The 24,794-nt window shown below is 43.1% G+C and overlaps 1 protein-coding gene across 9 annotated transcripts in view; it reads left to right on the top strand.

Annotated features, from left to right (window-relative positions):
• PAK1 (p21 (RAC1) activated kinase 1) overlaps positions 1 to 24,794 on the top strand; it is a 93,360-nt gene that overhangs the window by 33,757 nt on the left and 34,809 nt on the right. The window contains exons 1-2 of one of the 9 annotated variants that reach the window (XM_026798202.2): positions 22,466 to 22,990; positions 23,402 to 23,514. The exons of 5 other annotated variants lie outside the window; for them this stretch is intronic. The gene's annotated coding sequence lies outside the window, so the exon portion shown is untranslated. Of the gene's footprint in view, positions 1 to 3,090; positions 3,224 to 9,636; positions 9,792 to 22,465; positions 22,991 to 23,401; positions 23,515 to 24,794 lie in introns of those variants that run through there. 3 more of the 9 variants (XM_074534997.1, XM_074534996.1, XM_005495478.4) reach the window with 3 other exon arrangements.

Genomic DNA, 24,794 nt, shown 5'->3' with positions numbered 1-24,794 from the left:
TGTGCGTTAAGGTGTTTGATGCTTTCTGTTAAGCTCCAACATTCTGGAGATGTAAAAGTTATGCAAAAATATGTGTCATATAAAAAAGACTTCTCCCACTCCTATCTGTAGAGAAAAATGACAGAAGTTGATCCAAATGTTCCTTGAAGACTTAAATAAAGAGATTTAAGCACGCAGAGGCTTTGGTTTGAGCCCCCAGCTCCTAATTTTGGGTGAGGAAGTGATGGTATCCACTACCTCTTAGCAGTGAGTTACTAGCATTATAACTTAATTCTCCAAAATCACTGAAGTCTTCACTGAGCAGCCTTACAGAAAGCCAGAGAAGTTGTGAGGGAAGGAAGGTGAAGAAACTGCAGCACCAGCAACAAGTATTGTCTCACAATTATCTTGATCTAGTATAAAAATCTGCATTTTAATTTCTGTCTCATGAAATTTCTTATTGTTGCATCAGCCTATATGTCTTGGTAATCTGGGAAAAATTGCAGTCTCTTACATTTGTGTGTGCTATAAATTCTTCTGTGCAATTTTGACTCCCTTGGTAGCAGAGAGAATGAGTAAAAAGGCTGTACCATACTCACAGCAATCAGCAGGAGTCTCATCCACTACCGTGCCACAGCCAAAAGACTCCGAAGAAGTGAGACTGGAAGTACTTTTCCAGGCCTGCTTCAATTCCTTTGCATATATTCCTAAACCAGATTTTGAAGAGCATGAATAAAATTAAACTGACACCTTATCTGGAGCTGTAACCTCCAATGTCAGACTTGTGTCTCTTGCCATTTCTGGGAGCCCTGACAACAATACTGAACTTGCAGTGTGTATGGGGGAACTAACTTTTGTATTCTTCCTGTTTGGTTTCTTTTCTCTGCTTCCATTCCTTGATCATAGCTCTTAAACTGTTGTTTGCTAGTTTGTTGGTTTTCCTTTTGCCTTTCTACAGAAACCTTGTTCATCTCCTGACTATCTTTACTTTCCCTGGTCACTCCTTAGACTGATGAGAAACAGATTCCTCATACCTCTGTAATCCTGAAGATAATGGGCAAGCACAGATGAGCAGCAGGGAGGTAAAATATTTTGTCCTCCACCCCAGTACAAAGCATCTTCTTTGGGTCTTGGGAGGAGGATGAAGACTGGATAGGAGAAGAAACCCATTACTTCCTCTATCACACAGGTAGTTTTGGTAATGAGATACCTGGAAATATTTAAATCTGTAGATTTCATTAGAAAGGCTGAGGAGGCAAGGGTAGGGCTGGGAATGACAAGAGCAGGACTTGATTCAAGAAGAGAAAGCAAACAACTCAAGATTCCTTCAGGGCTCTCCTGCAAGACACAATATATGTAACAGTGTATTGCTCTGTGTCAGCTGTCTTTAGATGGAGCAGACGGCCACAGGCGGTGTTTGGATTCCAGGTTCAATAAAGGCACATCCTTCCCTTCGAGGAGGCAAAACAGTGTCACTTGTTAGAACTCAGAATCCATCTCTAAATGCCTCAGTGACTTGTCATCAAGTGACTCAGTGCGCTGTCATAGCAGGGCTTGTGCCTTTCACATCTGAGTTATACTTGCTGAAACAGTGCTCTGCCAGCTCATATGAACAGTCCCCCCTCCCAAGCTTGTTTCCAATTGAATCACAGTGAAGAGGGGATTTGGGGGTGTCAGGGCAGGAGAAGGCTGCAAGGGCAGATCAGCAATCTCACTACCTTGTAGACTTCAGAATGCCAGCTTTTCATTTGGTTTGTGTGCCTCTGAAACAAGTCCTTGAGTTGCAAAGGAAAACATTCAGAAGTGATGAGCTGTAAAAAATTGTAAGAATTTAGTCATTTAATTTGTCCAACCAAAAATGTCTATTCTTGCAGGCAAAGGCTTTGTTTAAAGTTATTTGCTACTTGAGAAAAATGCTAATGTTGAAATGCTTTCAGCTTGATTTCCTTTATCTCGTGCAGCTCATTAGATGATCATTGAGATTTTTTTTTGTTGAATTCACATCATAATTTTTTTTTCAAGAGCCAATTCTTTCTAACACTAGGTACATCCTGCAGGAGTCCTTCCTGCCTTCTGATCCAATACTTATTCATCCTGGGATGTAGTCCAAATGCCACCAACAGTGTTTGTGTAGGCTTTTTTTGTTTGTTTCAAAAACATTTAATCACATGATGGCATATGGCAGCATTAAATGTGTAAATGTGCAGTTTAGGATGTAATGGTCATGAAGATGAAAAGAATCTCACCTGAGCAGCAAATGGCTTTCTGCTTTTTACATCATACCTGCTTTAAATTTAGTATTACAGTGGATGCTTTGTGTTTCTGATGATGTTGCTTTTTGAATCCCACCCTGTTATTTTGGCTCAGAATTGAGGAGCAGTGACTTCAACAAGGTGATCTCATCCAATGTGTGGAGTAGCTGTGTTTGTTTTTGAAAGCTTGAGATCCTGTTCCATCTGCACTTCCTGTAGCTGTAGGTAAATCATCTGAAATCCAAGATGATGAGCATGCCTGATGTCTGTGTTGTCCTTTCTCATGAGTTCATGTGCTTTCTTTCTGTGATGGGCCTTTTGTGAGCCTTTTTTCTTTTTATTGGGTATGAATGGGGTGAGCAGGGAAAGGGTTCTCTGTAAATGCCACTTGTGCTTGTTTCAGCAGAAAAACTCTCTGTGAGGGCTCTAAATTGCTAATGAATTAACTACAAATTTTGGAGGGGAGTGTGGTTGGCTTAAGATTCTTCTCACCTAGCATATGAGAAGCTTGTGTTTTGGTTTTTTTCTCAAAACCAGCTTGCAGTCCCCTCCTCCCCCAAACTATAAAGCAAGGATGCGGTCATTGGCAGCTGTTTTCCTTTTGATGTGGTCAACTCAAAATTAACATTAACAGTATAATTCTGAACTTGGAATTTCTGGGAGACTGAGTGCATGATGAAAGGACAGGAGGGATCTCTCTCCACCTGCTGGGAGTGTGCTCTTGCTTGAGTTTCTTAGGAGCTGAGATGGGAGGATGAAGCTTGACACAGCTGAGCTCATCGTGGCACACAGCCATCCAAAGGCAAGGGTGCTTTTCCCTTTCAGCACTTGGCTGTGAGCTGACCTGGCAGGAAACTTTGCAAAGCAGTGTGAGTGACTGCAGCTGTGGTGTAGTGTTAGAGATCACGGAGCTACCTGCAGGTCGGAGTGCTGGAAGTAAGGTCTGTGAGACACACGGTGAGATCTAGCGGCTCCTCAGAACTGACACTCAAGTAAGTGCCTTTTAATTCTGTCATTGTGATACCTGCTGTGTACAGCTTTTCATGTTGCTTATTTTGTTCCTACGTCCCTCTGTCCCCAGGCTGTCTGAAGCTCTAGCACCTGCCCAGTCAGCTCCTGTGGGACCTGCTTATGCTGCAGAACTGAAAGTCCTTCGTGCAGAATGGATTTTATAGAATCATAGAATTGCTTGGCTTGAAATAACCTTAAAGATCATCTAGTTTCAACCTCCCTGCCACAGGCAAGGAATTTTCTTCTAGCGCAGGTTTCTCAAAATTCCATCCAGCCTGGTCTTGAACACTTCCAGGAATGGGGCATCCACAGCTTCTCTGGGCAACCTGTGCCAGTGCCTCACCACTTTTATAGTAAAGAATTTCTTCCTAATATCAAACCTAAACCTACCCTCCTTCAGCTTAAGCCCACCCCCCACCTTGCCCTGTCACTCCATGCCCTTGTAAAAAGTCCCTCTCTAACCTTCTTGTAGCTCCTTTAGGTACTGGAAAGTGCTTTAAGGTGTCCCTGCAGCCTTCTCTTCTCCAGGCTGAACAGCCCAAACTTTCTCTGCCTTTTGATTTTGACTCTTCTCTAGCTGGTTCTCTGTCTTTAATAAATGTCTTTGTGAGAAAGACCCTGACAAAAAGTCACGACTGGATCATGTATTTCTCCCCATCCCGTTGTTCTGTTGCGCTAAATCCTGCTTTGATTCCATGTGGAGGAATAATTCTTGTAATCCCTGCCATGCTGTAGGGACTTCTGTGCTTTGCCTAGTGGGTTCATTTGTCAGTGCAGCAGAGCACTTTTGGGATTTTCCCATCCCCTATCTGGATAATGTCTTGTGTCATGTAAGTGTTATATGTATTCTTGAGAAGTTTTTCAGAATTGAGACAATGATTATAAGCTGCGCCCTATATAGCTGGAACTATATTTTTACTCTGAGACAGAATTAAGTTGCTAATACTGCAGCCAGTCTCACAAAATTAAATAATCCTACTGTTTTGCTGTTCCCCTTCTACCTTGCAGTCCTCCACTCCATAGCTAAAGTGCTATAGTGTAGGAGTTGTACAAATGTTTGATGGCTTTTTCATGGAGTTGCTGTGATTCTTTGTCACCTTCTACCTAAACACAGCCAGTAAAGGCTCACAGTGAGCATAAAGCACAACTGTGCTGGAGAAATAATATGCTTAGTTCTGTCATATAGGTGTAAAGGACAAACAGGGAAGCAGAGGCACAGGAGGAGTAGGAAAACACATTTCTGATATAGCATAATGTCATTTTATCTCTGAATACCCTGCAATATATACAGAAAGACTTCAGCAACATCTGTGCCTCAGAATTCATAGCCAAGATGAAAACAAAGCTTTCATCTGGCAGGAACTGTGCAGCAGGTATTTGGTAAGATCTGCCTGGCATGAAAAAGCAAAAGCCAAAAGTTGTGGAGAGCTTTTTCTTTCTTTTTCCTTTTGCTTGTCTTCCCCCCCCCCACCCCCTACTTCTTTTTGTTTTCCTTTTTTATTTTTTCTTTTTCCTCTCCCTAACCAGGAGGCATAACTCTCTCAGTAGCCTCTGTGTTTCAGTGGGAACATTCAGGGACTGTGTTAGCAGCACTTGAGAGCCTAACCTTGAGAACAAAAGTAGTGTTTCATGTGGTTACGTACTGAAAGATGTGGGTAGGCATCTAGTGGGAATCCAGAAAGCGCGTGGGCGCTTGATTCCCTCGGAAACTGTTGGGATTTGGCACCTAAGCTGGTAAAGTATTTTAAAAAACTCTAAAATATCTTTCTGAAAATTGGGTCTGATGTTGCTAATCACTGTGAAGGGTGGGGGGATTTTTTTATTGTGATGTAATGGTGGCTTTGATCTTTGTTACTTTCTAGTAGATAAACAGAAGGAAGTTGAAGGAAAGCAAGCAACAGAAGCGACTTTGGGATTGGAGGGATTGATGCAAGAGGAAGATAAAAGCTATGTACTTGTGTAGTTTTATAAAGTGAGTGGGAAGGCAGGGCTGCTATGGGCTTCTGAAGGGTATAAATGCCAAGGAATGGAGGGTGTGGAAGAAAGAAATGGAGTCTCTACTCTGCAAGTGCTTGTGCAGGCAGGTAGCCTCGCACACAGCCTCATTCAAAAGGAGAATTTTCATAGACCCTTGTGAGTGTCACAGGGATGTGCTGCTGAGGAACAGAAACATTTTGTGTGGCAGCAAGGAAGGTGCCTGCTTTGGTACTTCAGTCAGGGTACACCACTAAAATCTGCAGTTGTCTGCACTTCAGATTGGTTGGCATCTATAAATGTCATCGCATCACACAAAAGCTGCTTCCCATTTGTGCTGGCCTTCCCAGACAGGAGGAGCTTTATGAATCTCCCGTCCCAAGCTTGGATTGTTAGTGCTTGAATCTCCACCCTGCCTTACAGCTGGCTGCCATGGTGATACAGTTTAATCTCACTGATCTCTTGTGGTATCTGAAACTTCCACCAGGAGGGAAAAGCAGGGTGACAGCTGCTCCAGGGCACAGGTTGGTAGGAGGGGAACACCAGATAGGTAAAACAGTCTGTCTTGGGACTGTTCTTCTGAGATGTTAGCACATCTCTTATTATATCCACTAGGACATAAATATTATATTTATGTGTGAGGATATAATCCAGTAAGATTTGGGCATCTTGGGGATTGCTTTATGTCAAAGGTGTAAGAAAGCTACTTGAAGATGATAAAGCATTAGCAGAGAATATTGAGTCGTAACTGCTGGAGGTGTTGGGGATGTTCCTTTGTCAAGTGCACTTTTTGTAGCCAATATACCCATAAACTAATTTGAGTTTATAATTACTAAAGGAAAAATTAGACCAAATAGAGAAATGTTAATAAGTCACCAGAGCTGGATGGCATTCAAGAATCCTGAGGAGCTTGAATGTGAAACTGCAGAACTGCTGGCCAAGCTGTTTAATTTATCACTACAGACAGCCGCTGTGCCAGAGGACTGGGGAGCTGCCAGTGTGATTCCCAACTATAAAAAGGGCTCTAGAGGGGATCCTGGGAACAACACAACAAAGAGTCATGCTACCAGGAATGGAAAGGATCTCTGAATATGTAGAGAAATGTTAACTGTTAATGGAAAGTCGGTGTGGCTTCTGAAAATGAAAATCCTGCTTCCCAATTCCATGAAGTTCTGTGGGGTGTCAATAAGGAAGGGTTAAAGTGGATATAAGATGTTTGGATTTTCAGAAAACTTCTGTCAACACTTGAAGCTCCTGTAAGTTTGGAGGAAAGGCTTTTTTATGGTTTGAAAGCCACATGGATAATAGGAAGTAAAACATTTGGGACAATTTCACATCTTATGTTGGAGAGGGAAACATCACTTCAGCAGCAACCACAAAGGCCACCATCCTCATTGGGAAAGGGATGAACAACACCATTTGGCTTTGGTATTAATGCTCAATGCACCCATATGTGCAGTTCTGGTCTCCACATCTCTTGCAGAGCACAGTGGCATTGCAGAAAGGGCAATGAAATGGGCTACCTTCCAAGAAGAAGCTAAAATAGTTGAGACTGTTCCATATGGGAAGAAAGGAAGGGGCACAGGTTTAAATCACAGAGTCAGCAGGTAAAGCTAATATGAGCAATCAGCTCTCATGCTTTTACAGCCAGGGAACTTTGGATTAAACACATGGGCTTTGATTTTAAAATAGGCGGAAGGCCATACTAGTGCAGTGGAGAATTGGTGGCTGTAGCCTCAGAATAGGTAGAATTTTAGTGACAGGCTTTCAGGCATTCACCTGTGCAGGGCAAATCCCACTTGCATTTTTTCAAGACTCTTGCCTTTACAAGAATCTCTGTGTGACCCTTCCTTTCCCCAGGGCTCTCCTGTGCAGTTTTTCATAGGAAGCAATTATCCAGGTGGCTGGCAAGTGTTCGACACTCCCTTGTGTGCACAATGAGTTTTTTTTTTTTTAATTATAAGTGACTTATTCCTCATAGAAGTAATTTTTTTTTCATGCTGCCTTCAGCAGGGTGTGCATGTGAACTTTATTTTAATTAAGGATGAGGAATCTGTTTTACATAACTATATCCCAGATTCTCATGAGAGAGTGAAAACAGCCCTGAGGGATTGATGAAAAGGACAGTGAAATCGGGTTGCCTCACCGATGGGAGGCCTGATTCCAGTCTCTGAGGTTTTCTGTACCTGTGGGACTTGCTCCAAGCTGGTTGACAGCCAGAGGAATTGAACCAATGCAGAGGCATTGCCTCCTCACAGCTGTATTTTGGGCCACTAATTTGTGGTTCTGGGCAGATACTGGGGTGACTGTTGCAGCTCTGCCTGAGGTTGTTGTCCCTGTATTGGCCAAAAAGGATGTGAAGCTGCTTCCAGGCCCTTTCAGCCACGTCCTGTTGCTGGCTCAGACAACTTCTGCCATGTTGCCTGTTGCCACAGTCTTGTATTGGAACGTTTGGTTTACCCATCTCCTTGGAACAGGGGTGCCTGTTATGATCAAATATGATCCCCACCAGCCAGCTGAGTTGCTAATTTACTAGCAGCACTAGTGGGATTGGGTCAAGATGGTTCTCTGAATCTTTGACAAAGAAAACAAATGGCGCTGGAAGTCACAAACAAATGCTCTTGGCTAAAATTTGTTCTGTGTTGTAAAACCCTGAAGGGACAGGAAGCAGATGACCAAAGTGTTTCTGTACCATTAAGGAGGGAAAATCCAGGGGGTGTATGTGGCCTTTTGTTTATTTACTTTCCTGTTAAGAAAAAAAAAGTGATAAAGGTGTTAAAGCTCAGCTGTTGCTGGGACTGTACTGGAAGCAGAGCATACAAATAAAAGAGGATCTCTTTCACCGTGTACAAAGACAAACTCTGTAAAGAGGCTAATAAAGTTTGTGAGTCAAACCTGGCATGTTGTTAGCACCTGCTGCTTGTTTGTGGTGACTGAAGCAAGCACCCCTTTCAGAAAGTCTCTCAGACTGGAGATAGTTTTGCTCTCCTGTTATCAGAACCTTGGTGTGTTTGAAGAAGCTGGACTGGTGACAGACTGCACAGCTGAGACTTTCAGCTTGATTCCTGCTGAATCTGGTGATAGCTGGCAATTTTTTCTGATGCCAAAAGCCTAGAGAGATTTGGCATGATGCCACTGCATGAGGACAATGTTGGTTTTGTTCTATTTCTGTTTCTGCCCCAAGAGCTGGCTCTAGAGAGTGTCTAGAAATTGGCTTCTTTTCCCAGAATCTTACATGAATCAAAGGAGAGTTTTGATGCTCGGCTCCTAATCTTTCATTGAAGCGGCAGTTCATGCCATTGATCTAGAAAGTGTTTAGAAGTTAAAATTGATGGTAATTAACTGGTGATGCTGGGGCTTTGCAGCCCCAGGTGGGCATCTGCCACCAGTCTCCTGGGGAGGGAGGAAACAGATGAGCAAGGAGGTGTGGCAAAGATAAACCTGTGGGAATAGATGTCCTTCAGCTGTTCAGCAGAGCAGCATGAATGAATGCACTTTAGAGAGAAAGGAATGTGATGGTCGTGTCACAGCTTGGATGTGCTTTGCTCTGGGGTGAATTCATAGGCTGGAGCATGTGCTTTGAGTGGAGATCAACAGACTCAGCCTGATATGGGGTAAGTGGGGAACAAGGTCAGTGTCAGTCATGGCAGTCTGAGGGGATGTGCTGAGGGCTTTAAGCACCTCAGAGGGCAGAAGCTGTAGAAAAATGTCTGACGGTGAAATTTTTTTCCAGAGAAAGAGGCCTGACCATTTTCTTCATCTTAACAGAACATGAGGAAATGGCCTCAAGATATGCCAGGGAAGGTTTAGATTAGATATTAGGATTTTTTTTCCCACAACAATGTTATAAGCCATTGGAATAGACTGCTTAAGGAAGTGGTGGAGTCACCATCCCTGGAAATGTTCAGAAGATGTGTGAATATGGCACTTGAAGGCATAGTTTAATGGTGAATGTGGTGGTGATGCTGGGTTGATAGTTGGACTTGATGATTTTAAAGGTTTTTTTTCCAACCTTAGTGACCCTATGATTCTATGACATGAAAATCCCATTCCTGGCACAGGTGGTTGGAACAAGAACACTGTAAGCTGTGCCAGGAGCAGTGATGCAAAACTCTGCTTTATGCAACTTGTGCCCTATAGAGAGTAGGGTAAAGTGTTGTAATCACTTGGTAGTTTAAACCAGGAACAAATCTGTGAGGCTCATTCAGGTGGAAAGGCAAAAGAGAGTGAGCAGTGCCAATATGTCTGATTGGGAAAGTTGCACAGAAGATGGATAAGGATGGCAGAGCACTGCCAGTTCCTCCTGCTCTCTGAGCTGTTTCCATTCTGAGAGGGGTGCCAGCTGCAGCAGCTTCTGCCTGGCAGCCTGTTCCAGCAGCAGATCCCTGTTCCATGCCTTGCTTGAGTCACTTGCAAAATTAACAGAGGGTTGGAGGGTTGCAAGTGCAGAACCAGAACAGGACAGAACCCTGGAAGATGTGTTTCTTCTCTGCTGTGGACCTGTGTGACCTTTCTCAACTCACTTCACCTGTCCTCCGTTTATAGAAGGGTAGTGGAGCTACTGTGCATTTTCAGGTATTCTGTGTTACCTGGCAGAAGTTGTTCTTTCACCTACACTAGTAATGTTTTATCACTGAGTAGTGTTTTATGCATGAATGCTTTTCTGTGCAGTGCTTAAAATTTAGAAAAAGATCCTGAAATTTTATGAGCCTCTTGTATAGGCAGAGCTGTTCAAGGGGGTGGAAGAAGGAGTTGTTGTATGCTTTTCTGGAGAAACTCTTGTGCATTTTCTCTTCCAAAATAATTTCAGGCTAGTTATTTATATTAAACCTTCATTAATTCACTGTACATTGTGAAACAGCAGATAGTGGGCTCTTTTGGGAAAATGTACAGGTTAGAAGATGCTTCAATACATAAGCTATAAGCAAGGACATAAGAACATCCTAAGGAATCATATGAAGCGTGATGCTTTCTGGGCCTGCTACACAGCTGCAAAGCAATGGGTGAAGTCATATTTTGCCCACATAGCTCTCCTAAGCTAAGCCTCAATACTTTGAGTTTTACTCTGCTTGCTTTGGCTTCTGAGGCAGCTGGTGTCTGGAGCTGAGGCACTCCGGTGCTTTGCTCAGTGTCCCCAGAAGACCTGCAAACTTAGCCAAGCTTTTGGGCTTGAAAGCGATGAGCTGTGTAGCTTGAATTGCAACTGGGTACCTCTAGTTCTGGGAGGCTGTAATGACTGCGACCTTTTGAGATCTTGTTCAAACTGTTTTTGTTGCACTCAGACAGGAATGTTATGTTCTTTGTTCCATCTCCTAAAAGGCAAACTTTTCTGTATAGACCGCTTGTGGCTTTTAGAGTTTGATATATATGGGTCAGGGGAGGAAGCAGGCATAGACTGTTGGATGTTTTCAAGTGCTGAAAAAATCCTTCTGAGTGCCTGAAGTGGGTTTCAAGATTCCAGCCGGATTTTTGCAAATAACCTCGGTCTTGATTAGGCAAAGAAATAAGCCCCCAAATGTGGATTGCTTCCAATTTATGTGCACACAAGTGAGTGGGCTGACTCTTCTCTGAGGCAGACCTGTGTGGTAAAGGGTTCCATCTTTAATTCTGAACCCCTTCTCCTGCAAGGAAGCACATAACATCTCAGCTACCATTAGTGAAATGTCAGTTTTTTCAAGCAAAATAAAAATATGCATTCAGTAGTTAAAATTGAGGTAAAAGTTTGCATTGTGTCTTGAAAGGGCTCTTCTTGTTGCCTGTACACCTTTAGGCTTGTATCTTCAAAGAATCACAGACTGGCTGAGGAAAGGGACCTCCAGAGGTCATCTGGCCCAACCGCTGTAATCAAGCAAGGCAACCCACAGCCAGTTATCCATGACTGTGCCCAGACAGCATTTGAGTATCCAAGGATGGAGACTCCACCACCCATGACTGTGCCCAGACAGCATTTGAATATGCAGGGATGGAGACTCTGCCACTTTTCTGGCCAGCCTGTCAGTGCTTGGTCACCTTCACAGTGAAAAAGTGTTTCCTGATGTTCAGAGGGGTCCTCTGTGTTTCAGTTTGTCCCTGTGGCCTCTGGCCCTGGGCAACACTGATGAGAGCCTGGTTCTGTCTGCATTGCATCCTCCCTGCAGGTATTTATAGACATGGATGGATGGATCCCCCTGAGCCTGCGCTTCTCTTGCCAGGGCACTCCCAGCTCTGTCAGCCTTTCATCATTGAACAGATGCTCCCCTCAGCATCTTTACAGCCCTTTGCTGGACTCTCTCTGGCCTGTGTGCCCCTCATAGAGGAAAGCCCAGAACTGGACCCAGCACTCCAGGTGTGCCTTCACCAGTGCTGAGGAGAGGGGAAGGATCATCTGCCTTGAACCTGCTGGCAATACTTGGCCTAATGCAGCCCAGGATGCCATTTGCCTTCTTGGCTGCAAGGACTCACTGCTGGTTCACACTCAAGTTGTTGACAACCAGGACCCCCAGGTCCTTTTCTGCCTGAGTGTTTTCCATCTGGATGAACCCAGCACCTGTAGGTGCCTGTGGTTGTCCCTCCCTGAGTGCAGAACTTTGTGTTTCCCCTTGTTGAAATTGATGAGGTTCCTGTAGGTGCACCTGTGGTTCCCTGGGTCTTCTGGAACATCAGGATTGACATTTGCTTTCCTCCAGTCTATGGGCCCTTCTGCCAGTTGCCATGAGTGATCAAAAATTACTGATCCTGGCCCTGCAATGGCATTCCTGGATATATCCTCTTAGGGCCTGTGTACTTATTTAGAGTCTCTATCTGCAGATGTGAACAGAAACTTCTAGAGGAGGGCTAAGGCTTGAGAATCAAGCTGCTCTTTGGTCTTCCTTTCTTCTATTCTTTCCTTCTCTCCATTGCCTGCTGACCTCAGTCATCAGCTACTGCTAGAGGCTCTTTGCTTGCATGACAAGGCTATTGTGGGTTTGGCTTTAGATTTAAAGCCTTCAGATAATGTGGCTTTAAAGCTAGGACACCTCTTGCAAAGGTTCTCGTGCTGTGTGGGGCCACTTCTGAGGTGGTGTGTCATCTACATACACAATTTGGTGTCTCCTGTGCAGTGCTTGCTGTTTATTCTTGGCTGAGAAAGGGAGTCTGCCACAAGGGCTGGCTGTGCAACTTCAGCTCAAACTGCCTTAACTCACACTATTTACTTTGGAAATTACAGTTTCAATTGCTGCTGATAACCCAGCTGATTGTTATGTTTTACATTTAGCACAGTTTTTTAGTTCTTTCCTTAATGACTTATGTAAATAATTTTAGAAGACTTAGCATTCATTTTGGGGAACTTAGCGTATGGGGCTGCAAGGCTGGCAGCAGGTGCTGTAAGTAATCACTCTTCTAAATTAAGAAACACTTTCTGAGGCAAGTAGGTTAATTTCTGGGTAAGCAGCCTGCATACAGATTCTTGGAATCAGCTGGATCTTGACCCAGCAAATGACTCAAGGCTTTGTGTAGATTTAAGTTGAGTTATCTCACTGAAACCTTTCATTTTTAGAGGAAACTGGGGCTGTGCTTGAATGTCTGTTGAAAATGTATTATCAGGTTGAAATATCTGTGTCACCTGGCTTTGTGCTTGTCTTTGTGCTCAGTCTTCACTGCTGTTGGAGGTGTATTTGGAGCATGGACAGTGTCATGGCTTAGCCAGGTCAAGCTGCCTGGAGCCAGTGTATCTATCATAGAATGGTTTGAGTGGGAAGGAACCTCAAAGATCTCCTCATTCCAACCCCCTTTCAAGGTCAGGAAAACCTTTCTAGACCAGGTTGCTCAAAGCCCCTTCCAGCCTGGCCTTGAACACTCGTAAGGATGGGCTACCCACAACCTCTCTGGGCAGCCCGTCTCACCACTCTCACAGCAGATAATTTCTTCCTAATAGAAAATCTAAACCTTCTGCCTTCTGTCAGTTTGAAGCCTTTTCCTCTTCTCTTATCGCTACATGCCCTTGTAAACAGTTCCCCTGCACATTTCTTGTAGACAGTATTTGGGTACTGACAGACCGCAGCTTTCATGAGTGGCTTGTGCTGAAGTCTGTGCTGCTGTGGATTTCTCTCATTAGTACAAGAGCAAGCAAAGTACTGCTTGAGAGCTTTGTGCTGTTTCTTTCTCCACCTCTGTGCCTGTGAGAGGACTTCTGCAAAAGTACTTCCTCTGATATCTCTAGTGGAGCTCTCATGGGATCTCCAAGCAGTAACTGTTGACCAGATTGTGCTCAAGTGCTGCCTGTCACTTTTGCATTGTCACAGCTCTGGCCAGCATTGTTCTTGCTCAGGAGTTGAAGATTGCCTGCAGAAGTGTGACCCATTATTGTAAAACCACTCTTGAGTCTGTGAGGCTGATGGGGCCAGTGGTGTTTGTGACTTGAAAAGTTAAATGATTTTTCATAGGCTCTACAGAGGAGGAAACTGGTAAACTCTGAGGAAACTGGTAAAATGTTAATTACTGTTACTACACAGAGTATGATTTTGGAACACTTTGTCTAACTTACGGAGTAGAAAGGTCCAATTTTTAAAAGCTCAACCTCTCTTTAAAATCTATCTTTCTGTGTGAAGATTGTGCCAAAAAGTAATGTGAAAGGTGGAATTTCTACTTACATGGAATCCCATGTAAAGTGGAATAGGGCAGGAAAAATGCCCTTCTATAAGGATTCAAGAAAGGAGAGAACTTCAGATGGCTGGAGAGGTCTCGGGACTTTGGCTGGTCAGAGTGACCTTGAGAAAAATTAGAAAGTCTCTTTTCTCAGCCCAGCGCTCAAAGAAGGAGTCAGAACTCTGCAGTTCTCGGTCTCAAGGTTGTTTATTGTAACTTATCTATAAAATTCTTTCTCCTATCCAGCTGAAGACCGCTCAGCAAGACAGTCCGAGGCACTCTGCCTCCCCCGGGACAGCGTTATCTTTTTATGCTAAAAACTACGTATACAATGTTTACAATTACTTTCCAATACCTATCACCTATGTTAGACAGTGAGCTTCTTCTCTAAACCAGTCTAAAAGTGTCAACATCACAGCAGAAGTTGGAGGCCAAGAAGAAGGAGAAAGGCTGGACATGCCCAGATTCCTCCATCTTGCCCCCTGAATCCCTATTCTAAAAACCCCAAAAATCTTATTTTTCACTCTGTGATAAATTCACTGTCATTCTGTTTAAACTGTCATGGCTTGCAGATCTTCATTCAAGGTTGGTAACTTGCTCCATGGGTCACAATCAAAACCACAGGCATTCTGGGCTCTGTGCCTGGGTGTCTGAGCCCCCTGGTAGGGGTCTTGGCAGTCCAGGACAGCCAGAGGGAAATCCTGAATTCTAACAGAGAGGAAGAATGGTTTTTTGTTGCCTCTATACAAAAGGGGCAACATGGGACTTGCCCTATCTTTGGCTTAGAGTTGGTGCTTCTTGTGCTGTTGATGTTCAACCTAATATCAAACTGGTGCTTGAAATTGTATACCTGCTAAAAAGGTCTGAAGCCACTTCCTGCACTCTTTAGCTTGATTTTTTTTGCTATGGTCAATCATCTTCAGAACAAAATGCTCTTAGACTGGAAAGTCAGTGTTGGGATACAGCCCTTTCACATTTAAAAAAATTAATAATCCAAATGACAGACTCCTGAAGTTAGAACTCATTTCTTGTGAACAGCATTACAGAATGACATGGCTTTTGTAATTTTTTTAGGTCTGTAATCTCTTCTCACTTTTTAGATTAAAAATTTACTGACTTCTTTGCTCTGAAATGTTGAAGAAGAGGAACAGTTTTACATGTGCAGAGTGTAACAGACAATATTGTACTTCTTCTCCGTAATGGAAACTAGATGTGTAAGCAACTTGTTTTTTTGATAGCTCAGCTTTGCTTGAAAAGCTGAATTCTAAGGTAGCTCTGAAGGCAAACAGTCCTCTTCAGGTGACATTCCAGTTCTGTGGGAATTGGGACTGAAATATTTTTAAAAAGAAATGGTGAAGAGGAAGTCATACACAGTGACTCTATGGATCTTCTGACAGTGGATGCCTTGTGGGTTTAACAGATGATCCAAATGCATATTGATGCTTTCAGATGATCTCAGTGTATTCTCTGGGATGCTGTGAGATGTCTGTAAGCTTGGAATGGAGAGGTGCAATGGGCAAGAGCTGGGTGGGTGGGTGATGGGAGCATAGAAACATGCTGATCTTGAACAGGCTTTTCAAAAGGGGTCAGAATTTGAACTTTCTTCAATTCTGCAGGGAAATCTTATTTTCCCACGAGTTAGCTCTGTGTGGGCCACAGGAATTTAAAGCATCAGGTAAATAAGTGACCAGATGTTCAACAGGTGTCTGGAAGGTTGGCTTTCTGACTGGACTGCTGAAAATAAGGTAGAGGACCAAAATTCTCTGCTCCAGATTTGTAGGTTTTGATAGGTAGTTTAAATAGGTAATTTAAGACTATTACTTTGCACCTTTCTCAATAACTGCCCTAAACTCAGTCTATCCAAATATTTTTTCCAGGCGGCATAAAGAATTTGTAATGCTTTCTGTTATCAAAAGAACTTGAAAGAGTCCTGCACCATACCAAAGATATGAATGCTGTGTTAAGGAATTTGGACATATTAATGAAAACAACATATTATTCTACCACTCTTCTCTGAAATTAAACGTGTCAAGCAAATTGCTGAAACAGTAGACGGAAACTTGGCAATTGCGTTTGTGTGGCAATTTGATTCTGTTCTCCCGAAATACCTCTGGAGAGCATCCAACTGTAGCTCTGCTCTGATCCCAAGACTACCCTGCAGATGCCCTGTGCACACAGACATGTAAGCAGCAAGCTCTGGCGGCCTGATCTGTGTAGTTGCTAGAGAGCTTCAAAGTCTGCTTTTGCTCTCAGAGGGCTTTCCATTTGGGAAAGGAACTGATACCATTCCAATTTTAACTCTGGAAGAGGAAGGGAAAATAGAAAAGCTTCAGAGAAGCAAGTTTTTGTCTAGACTGTGGAGCCAGCTGGGTGTCTTGTTCTGTCTTGTCAGGCTGCCTTCTTGTTTGGGGCTGTGTCTGAGTGGTTGACAAGTGCATTAACTCTGGGAAAGTAAATCCACTTTTGGTGTGGCAAATGAACCCTGGTCTCCAATGGCCACCCCCTGCCACAGTTGTTTCAGCACTGCTTTACTGACCCATAAAAATGCACAATCTTCTTTCCTTGTCCTTTCACAGTCTTCATTTGAAAAGCTTTCCTCTGTTTTTGCCTTAAAAACTATCTTTGAAATGAAAGTTCCCTTTTGTTTCACTGACTATAAAGTGTGCATGATAATTACAGGACAATTGCTGTTTTAGGTGAGATATTACAGTGTTTCTGCAGGACAAAACCCTGCTCTAAACAGGAGCATTTCAACTTCTCTCACTCAAACCCCAGGGGCCAGGGAGGAGGAATTTCCTTAGTTTTGTACTCAGCAGTGACAGTGGTATCTGTGTGGATACAATTAATTGCACTGTAAGTATTAGTTTAATGGCCTTGCATGAGATAAATGCTGTGCTGGTGTGTGGTTTTCAATAGTATGGCAGAGAATTACTTAGGCCTTTTAATCTGCATTGTTCAAGAAGGCAATATTGTAAAAATGTGATTATGATATCAAGGGTTTTTGAAGTGAAGGGCAGAGAGGCTGTTGCTGCTCCAAAGTTTTCCTGTCTAGAGAATGTAAGTCATGAGCATGACAACTATGGATTTTTTTTTTGTTTTTTGCTATTTGATTTGATAGTTTTTTAATTATTTGAGTCAGGCTTCTTCCCTTCTCCTGTATTTGGATCCTCTTAAAAATTACTAGTTTCAGGGAAAAATGCAAGCATAGCAAAATACCTGTGGAAGTCTTCTGTCATTTGCTAACTAATTGCTGCTTTTAGAGTAGTACCTGTCTTGTTTCTTCAGCAGTATGTCTACTTAGCTGTGCTCTTGCTTCAAAATAAGTCATGTTTCATTCTCTGAAAGCCCCACTGTCCTTGACTGTCTTTTAAACTTTTTTTTTATTTTTATCATTTGTTTGGGTTATTTTCTGTTGGTTGCTGTCAGGAAGATGCTGTGGTAGCTAAAGAGGCTGTTCCTCTTCCCTGTTGTGTCCCACTTGCTCCATTGGTTATTTACAAGGATGCACCTGACTTGCACCGTAGGTGTTGACCCTGTCTTGTGCAAAGGCCTGCTGCCTTCAGGGATCCAAATAAAGGATCTTTTTAAAAATGAGATGCTACAGACCCCATGCTGTTGTCTGTAAAATCAGGGGCTTTGGTTTGGGCAAGACCCAGGCCCCCCATTCAGAGCAGCGGTACCGTACAAAGCCTTTGGCCCCTGGAATGCCTGAGTTCCTCAGCTCCCTGAGGAATCAAGGCCAGATTGGTCCCAACAGGGCTCATAGACATGTTTCCTTCAGGAGAAGCACTCAGCTCTGGCACATACCTACCTGGTCAATATTTGCACAGTTAAGAGTGGGACGGGGATGGGAAAGTTCATCAGCCAGTGTAAACTGGTTTCCTGAACATCAACACCATTAGATTTGGGTTCAAAGGCATTGTGTGGGCAGAAACTGGCCTTTCACCCCTCAGTGTCTCCTTGCTCTAAACCCATCCACCCTGTCCCAGGTCGTGTTGGGGATGGCAGTAGCTATTTTAGGGCAGTTTTGGAGGTATTGGATGGGAACAGATAGGGATTTGGGTGCTAGAAAAAAGTTCTAGAAAAGCATCTGAAAGTGGGGGTATTATTGCACAAGTTAAATAATACCCTGGTTGCAACTGCTTTGTGGTTGGAGCTGTTTTAAAATGTGGTTTATTTGGCATTGAATAGCTATCAGAGAGGTGTTTTTAGCCACTGTGCTTTTAAAATCCGCATGCTAAACCCCCTCGGAGTTTTGAGAATATGTGCATATGCAGAGGTGTTGGTTGAATTCAATTGTTACAAAACGCACCCTTGGAAACCTCATCTGGGATGGTGTTGGCATGTCCCTCACATTTTGCCAGTTTTCAGAAGCTATCAGGTAGTACTGTGTGGGAAGTGTCACAGGGATAAATCCTGAAATCCTAATTTGGGCTGAACTCCCACTGTTTTCAGTGGGTGGCTTGCTGGCATTAAGGCCAAGTACCCCTCAGCTATTACAGATGACCTTTCTGTCCTTTAAAAATCAAGGAGACTGAGGCTTGATGCCTCTGTCTTGTACTAGAGATCAAACTGCAGGATTGCAGCCCTTAAAGTTTGTACATGTGCTGAGATTTGTGAACAAGAAGTTGGTTAACCAAAAACATTTCCAGTAACTGTTCTGTAGATTCTCAGTAGTGCTGGTGAAATGCCAGAGATCTGGAAACAGAAATTAGCTGGTGATTTAGAGCAGTGCCTGTAGGGGAAGCACTGATGTTCTGAAAACTCTGCTTTTTATAAATGAAGAAAATATAGCCCCATGTATTTTAAATGGAAAAATTAAAATTCTTTCTAATTGCCAGCATAAATTTATTGAAATTGTTTGCTCAGATAACTGATTTTTATTTTTTTAGGAGAATGTTTCTTTGAAAACCCTGCAACTTTTGTCAGTATATTGCTTTCCAGCAAAATTGAATTAAATGTATTTTAGAAGTCAAGAGTCTGAAAGTAGGTACCTGAAGTTCCTGACTCACCAGGTGGTTGAGATCATAAGTGGTTCTGGCTTTGTCTCTCTATGCAAGAAAGAGGGAAGATGCTGTGTTTGTGTTGGCAACACTTAAGAAAATCAAACAATATTCAAACAGTAAGAAAAGAAAAAGGCCCAAATCCCTCCAGAAAATGTTGCTGTGCAAACCTTGGCTGGCAGAAGGTCTGCCCAGTTGAAGAGCTTCTTTCCTACATCTCAGCGGAGCATCAAAATTCAAGTCTGACTGAACCCAACTGATACCAGCCTCAAATGTTATGTAAAGGTACCCCAAGAAGTTGCTCAGTTGTGACTGAGGCTCTGAAGGCCACACTGTATTGTTTTTCTTTCCCATTTCCCCTTAGGTGGTCACTGGCTATTCATATTTCAAGCCTAGGAGGGCTTTTCTGTCCCATCACTGGGACTCCAAGGAGGAAGAAGCATTTTCAAATCCTTCCATGCCCCCCTTTACCTCTGAGTTCCCCCTCAGGATTGTGTACACAGCTCTCTTTTTCCTTTTTTTCTCTTCCTGGATATATGTTTCTAGTGCTGACTGAAATTGCAGAAGCAGCTGGAAGGGCTTCATCTCATGCTGTGTGCTCTCTAGCTACCTGAATTGCCTTTCCTTTAAAGACTTGATTGACTGATAGGAGGAGGGCAGAGCAGACAAGAAGTACTTGGGCTTTCTCCCCCTCTTGTGCCTCCAAGATCACAAATGAGGTCTGTGGGAACTAGGACAAGAGCTGGCATCTCCCAGGTACTGGAGCTGTACTCCACACACTAAAATTCATAATGAGGGTGTTATGGTACTGATCCCAGCTCTTCTGCTGGTTTTCTGCTCAAGGTTGTCACAACCACTTCTAATTTGTCTTCATCACTAAACTGGGACCTTGGGTACTGAGGAGTAAAAACATGTTTCAGACAAGTAGTCTGAATGATGTTGTGTTTCTCTCTCCTTTGAAGCCTCCCTGTCAGCTGTGCTCTCCTAATTCTTATGCCGGTGGTTTTAGGAGCAAGTAACTGTAGGACTTGACAAGATTACTTAAAGCAGTGGGAGGGAATACTGTACTGAACAAAATGCCTTAACTCATACAACTTCCTAGAGCATCTTGTCTTTGGTTGTTGTCTTCATTTTGGAAATTGGTTGAGTTTTATCCACCCCTTAGCAAAGGTACAACATTGTCTATAGAGAGATTCTTGTCTGCCCAGTAGTGGCCATAAAAAGATTTTTATCATTTTAACTACACAAAGGACAAGCTATAACCTGACAAAGCAGTCTTGAGATGAATAAAACGTGCATACTGGCAATCCATCGTAGTCCATCCATCAGTGAAATCCCAATTCTGCTGAATGTGCAGTTCATATTGTCACTAATTGTATGATGTAGATGCTTGTCCACTGGGAATTGGATGGAAATTAGCAAGTCACTTGCTTCAGATGCTGACAGGGCTGTGAATGGGAGCTCAGTCAGTCTCCTCTGGGTTGGGTTTTATGGCTGCAGTGTTGCTGCTTCTTGAGAAAAAGAGAATTTTAAATAGGTAGCAGTGAAGATCCATGCATCCTGCTGAAAGCTGCTTGGGTCACTAACTGTAGCAAGAGCAGAGGGTAAGAAGATCTGTGCCCCAGAAAAGCACAGATCTTTGCTCAAAGATGTTGAGGAAAACCTTGCCTGCTATATCTAGCCTTGCAATTAACTCCTACTCCTAATTACATAGTGCTTTAAAATGGGCCTGCCACTGTAATAAATGATGTTGTTATATTTCCTTTTGTTCAGTGGAGTAAAAATAGTTCACTTGGCTCATGGGCTTTATTTAACTGAGCGCTAATGCAGACTTGGTTGTAATATATTGCAGAAACAGCAGTTCCTTTGTGCCAGTCCTATACAGCTTTCTTTTCTCTACTGACATACAGTAACTATGATTGGAATCTGAGTAAATGATGTGATAAAAGGTTTGATGGTGCTTCCTAAAAACAAACTGCTGCTCATTAAATTAAACGATGATGATTCTTAATGGACTAGTTAATGCTCTGCAGTGCATTTGGTACAAGTAAGGAAGTCTAGGGATGTGAGACCTTGCCACTATGGTTCCTCCTGTATGTTCTAGAATCATCAAGTAGGTGGAATAGGGAGTTTTGCTAGATAGCATATAATTATAAACACGGAGGTGGTGTTCTTGCAGCAAAGAAAACCACTGTGACAGTTTAATTAGGGGAGAAACTGCAAACCACCTTAGGCTTTTTCATTTTCCCTTATAAGTGAACTGCTCATAGAACATTTCATGTATTGCACTTGAAGGAGTAATCATTGTAAACTTGAAGCAGATTTATGTGCAGTTCTCAAATTGCTTGTCTTCACTGATATTAAATTAGCTTTTGCAGCACTGGATATTTGATGGTGCTTGTCTCTAAATTCAGTCTGTCTACAAAAACCTCATATTTGATGCAGAGCTTATCCTGTCTTTGGAGAGCTATTCATTCTCCCCTCTTTTCCCAGCTTTGAAGAACCAAAACTTTTAACAAAGCAACTTGAAACTGAACCAATCTTTGTGATTTTATTTAATTGAAATCTACTGCCATGTCCATCTTCCTGCATTGGAAACTTTTGAATGGAATAATGATTAATGATTCAGCTGCTCTCAGTTGCTGTTGCTGCTAATGTGTAGTTAGGACTCTGAGCCAACTAACTTAGGCAGGAGTAGTGGGGGTGGTTTTAACTGTGTGCATTAATATATTCTCTTTTTGCTGCTTCTAGTCATTTCCTCTGGAGCACAGATTTCCTCCAGGAAACCTGCTTATATGGGTTTTGGATATGCTTTAAAATAAGAGGCCTTTATTTTTCCCACCCTGCTTAGTAAGCTCTGACTCCAGCGACTACTTTGACTTGTGCGATTGAAGCCCTGCCCTCCTGTGAGCAAAAGCAGAACCAGAGCCAAGGCTGCTCTGTGCTGTGCTGGAAAAGGGAGCCTGTCCTGACATCTGCAACAGCCAACTTGCTTGTTCAGGCATGTAGGGGGAGGGGAGGCAGCACTTCTGGAGATGAGGAAATAAGGAGGATGATTTGTGGGCTGAGAACTTTTAAAAACGATACTCTTGGTTCTTTCTGTTGCAGCTTGGATTTTATTTTTTTTTCCTCCTTGAATATGGATGCAATCTATTTCTCTTGGGCTGTTTAAAAGCACTGTTAGGAGTGGGTAAATGCTTAGTGAAAATGAGGAGGCTGCTGCCCAGGGATGGGATCAGGCAAAGCTGATCTCTGCAGTTCTCCAAGTTTGAGTACTGGAGCACAATTAAGGGGAGTTCATCACGTGTTCCAGGTACTTGGGCATAGCTGGCATTGATTGTGAAGTGGTTATTGTTTGACACAGCCATTTATTTGTGCAACAGCTGAAGCCAAGTCTAAACACAGCAATTTAAGCTGGCATTGCCTCTCTGTGGTTTTGGATTCAAGCCTAATGCGGTGAAAAGGGCTTGACCTGCCTCAGTGCTTCTAAAACCCTCAGTGTGCCTGGGTTACTGTCACAGTGGTCATGCATGGGCCCACACTGGGGAAGATGGTGAACATTGGGCCTTGATTCTTTCTAACAAAACAGAAAGAAGCTTCCTTAGATTGAATGAAAAGAGAACTCTGTTGCTAGGAATCGAGTGGTTATAATTAGTCTGTTCTTCTTTAGAAGCATATCTCTGCGGTAGGATGGATTAGCGTGGATATCTGCCCAGGGAGAGATTTTGCAGCTCTCCTGCCCACTACAGGGATGTCCACATCCTCCTGCAAAATCTGGGCTAGGGAATCCCACCTTGCATTTAGCCCAAACTGCTGGGATTGAATGAAAGGCTTTTTTTAAAAGGACTGTCTAGACTTTCAGCTTTTAAAATTCCAAGCCATGGGACTGTCCAGCTTTTCCTGTTGAGTTGTAAGTGGTCAGTCATCCTTTATGTCTGGCACAATGGAAATAATGCTTGCAGTGGAGCAAGACTGCAACTGGTAGTTGGCCATCTGCCATGAGAGCGTCTCTCTTCCCTCTCCTCACACCCACCCACCCACTCGTGCTGCAGCAGTGGATGCATTCTCTTCTACATGTATACTGATGTTGAGAGATTACTCTTTCATTTAGTTTAGCAATTTCATCTGCATCTTTAGGTGTTGGCAGCACCTGCAGAGATCTAACAGGTAAGTTCTAAAAAGACATCAGTAAACATTGCTGTTTTGTAATTATTTGTTTGAACTTTATGCAAGCCCGTTCTTTAGTCTGTTGGGGGTTTTGTGTTGTTTGTTTGTTGTTATTTTTGTTTTGTGTTTGTTGTAGTTTACATGTAAATGCAGAGTCTGGGCTGGTGCTTTGCTGGTCCTAGGTTTTTTTGGTTTAATTGGCACATTTACACAGAGCTCAGATGTGCAGTAACTGGTTGGGGAGACAGCCCCATGCTAGGGTTTCTGAGGGTTTTTTAATCACCTCTAAATGCGGTGATCGGTGTTTCCTCCCTCAGAGTGTGTTGCAGCTGCCTTTTTTGTGACAGCATGTGTTCCTGGTCCCATCTGCTGCTGGGTGGAGGAAGAAGACACCTCTTGCCTCTTTTTCAGGTGGAAGGCGTGGGGTGCCCTTCCTTCAGCGTGAGACTGGTGTTTGAGACTTGGTCCCACGTACAGTAATAAAAAACGAATGACTGTCTTCATCCTGTGTGGAAACCCAGCTGGTAAACTCTGATGTTACTTTTTCTGCTGGGATTTGCATGGAAGCGTGACACACAGGGAGGGAATCTGCTGCTTGCAATGTGTTTGAACAGAGCAGGGCACAGCCTGTGCTCTTTCTCACCAGGGCAGTGTGAGGGGGAAGGAGGTGATGTTAACTGTGTGTGCTCACAAGTAATTTCTAGCCATGGGGTGGAAGGATGCAGGGATACTGGTGCAGAGGTAAAACACTTGTTCTGATAAGGATCAGCTCAATTAAAGGTTAAGACTCTCTCTTTTTTTTTGTTTGTGAGCAAGACACCCTTTCCTCACCCTGCCAACAACAGAATACTTGTGTCTTGGAAAAATGGGAGATTTCCTTCTGGTAGTAAGCAGAGAGGAAAGAGCAGTTGCTGAGCATCTTCTTCCTCCCCGTCTTGTTTAATATAGTTTATTCTTCTGTAAGTTGTAGTGAGTAACTTACAGCTACTCTCTTGCCAGACTGCATGAATTATAGATGTCTCTTTTATGAGTTTTCATGTTGACTCCTGCAATTAGTATGCATTGGATGTAGTTATCTGTATGGCATCTACTGCAGCGTAGGTTTCAGCCTTTCTGACTTTTTAATTGCTTTCTGTTTTAGCAATCAGTCATATGTCTGTCTTGCTAAGGAATGCAAAGAGAACACAAGCAGCTTGATAGAAAACTAGAGTTCAGCATGGAGCAGCAGGTTTGAAATGATGTGCTCAAGTTAAGTGGAAGGAAAAATGACATACATAAAGGGTCTTTGTTCTCTCTTTCTTTCTGCTTGTATGTGTGCTAGAGTAGGGTCAGAATGTCCCACCTACTTTTGGGTCCCACTCTGCAAGGTGAATGTCTCAGGAGGCTGTGCCTGTACTACAGTTTATGCCTGTAGTTTAGGAATAAACTTCACAATTTCCAAGGCATGTAGATGTGACACTTGAGAGTGGCATTTAGTGGTTAACACCATGGTGCTGAGTTAATGCTTGGAGTGATGATCTTACCGTCTTTTTCAACCTTAATGATTCTGTGATTGTCTTTTGTGTTATATCATCTTAACAAAGATCAGCAGACCTGCATGGATCTTTGCATCTGTGAATGTACCCTGAGCTCTTGGATGCCACTCTTGGCACCTGTGGGTGCTGTTTTCTGTTCACAGCTCCTGCTTGTTCACTACTTCTGCTTGCGCCATCTGCCTAGGTCTGTCTTCTTCCTGTCTGCATAAGTGTTTAGTAGGTGTAAAAGGAGAGTTTGACAGGTTTGCTGTTGGACTGTTGAGTCTGGG

Source organism: Zonotrichia albicollis, chromosome 2 (genome assembly GCF_047830755.1).
Source record: "Zonotrichia albicollis isolate bZonAlb1 chromosome 2, bZonAlb1.hap1, whole genome shotgun sequence".
In the NCBI taxonomy this organism is placed as follows: domain Eukaryota; kingdom Metazoa; phylum Chordata; class Aves; order Passeriformes; family Passerellidae; genus Zonotrichia; species Zonotrichia albicollis.
Note: the sequence above shows the minus strand (reverse complement) of the source record. Positions and strands in the feature narration are given on the sequence as shown.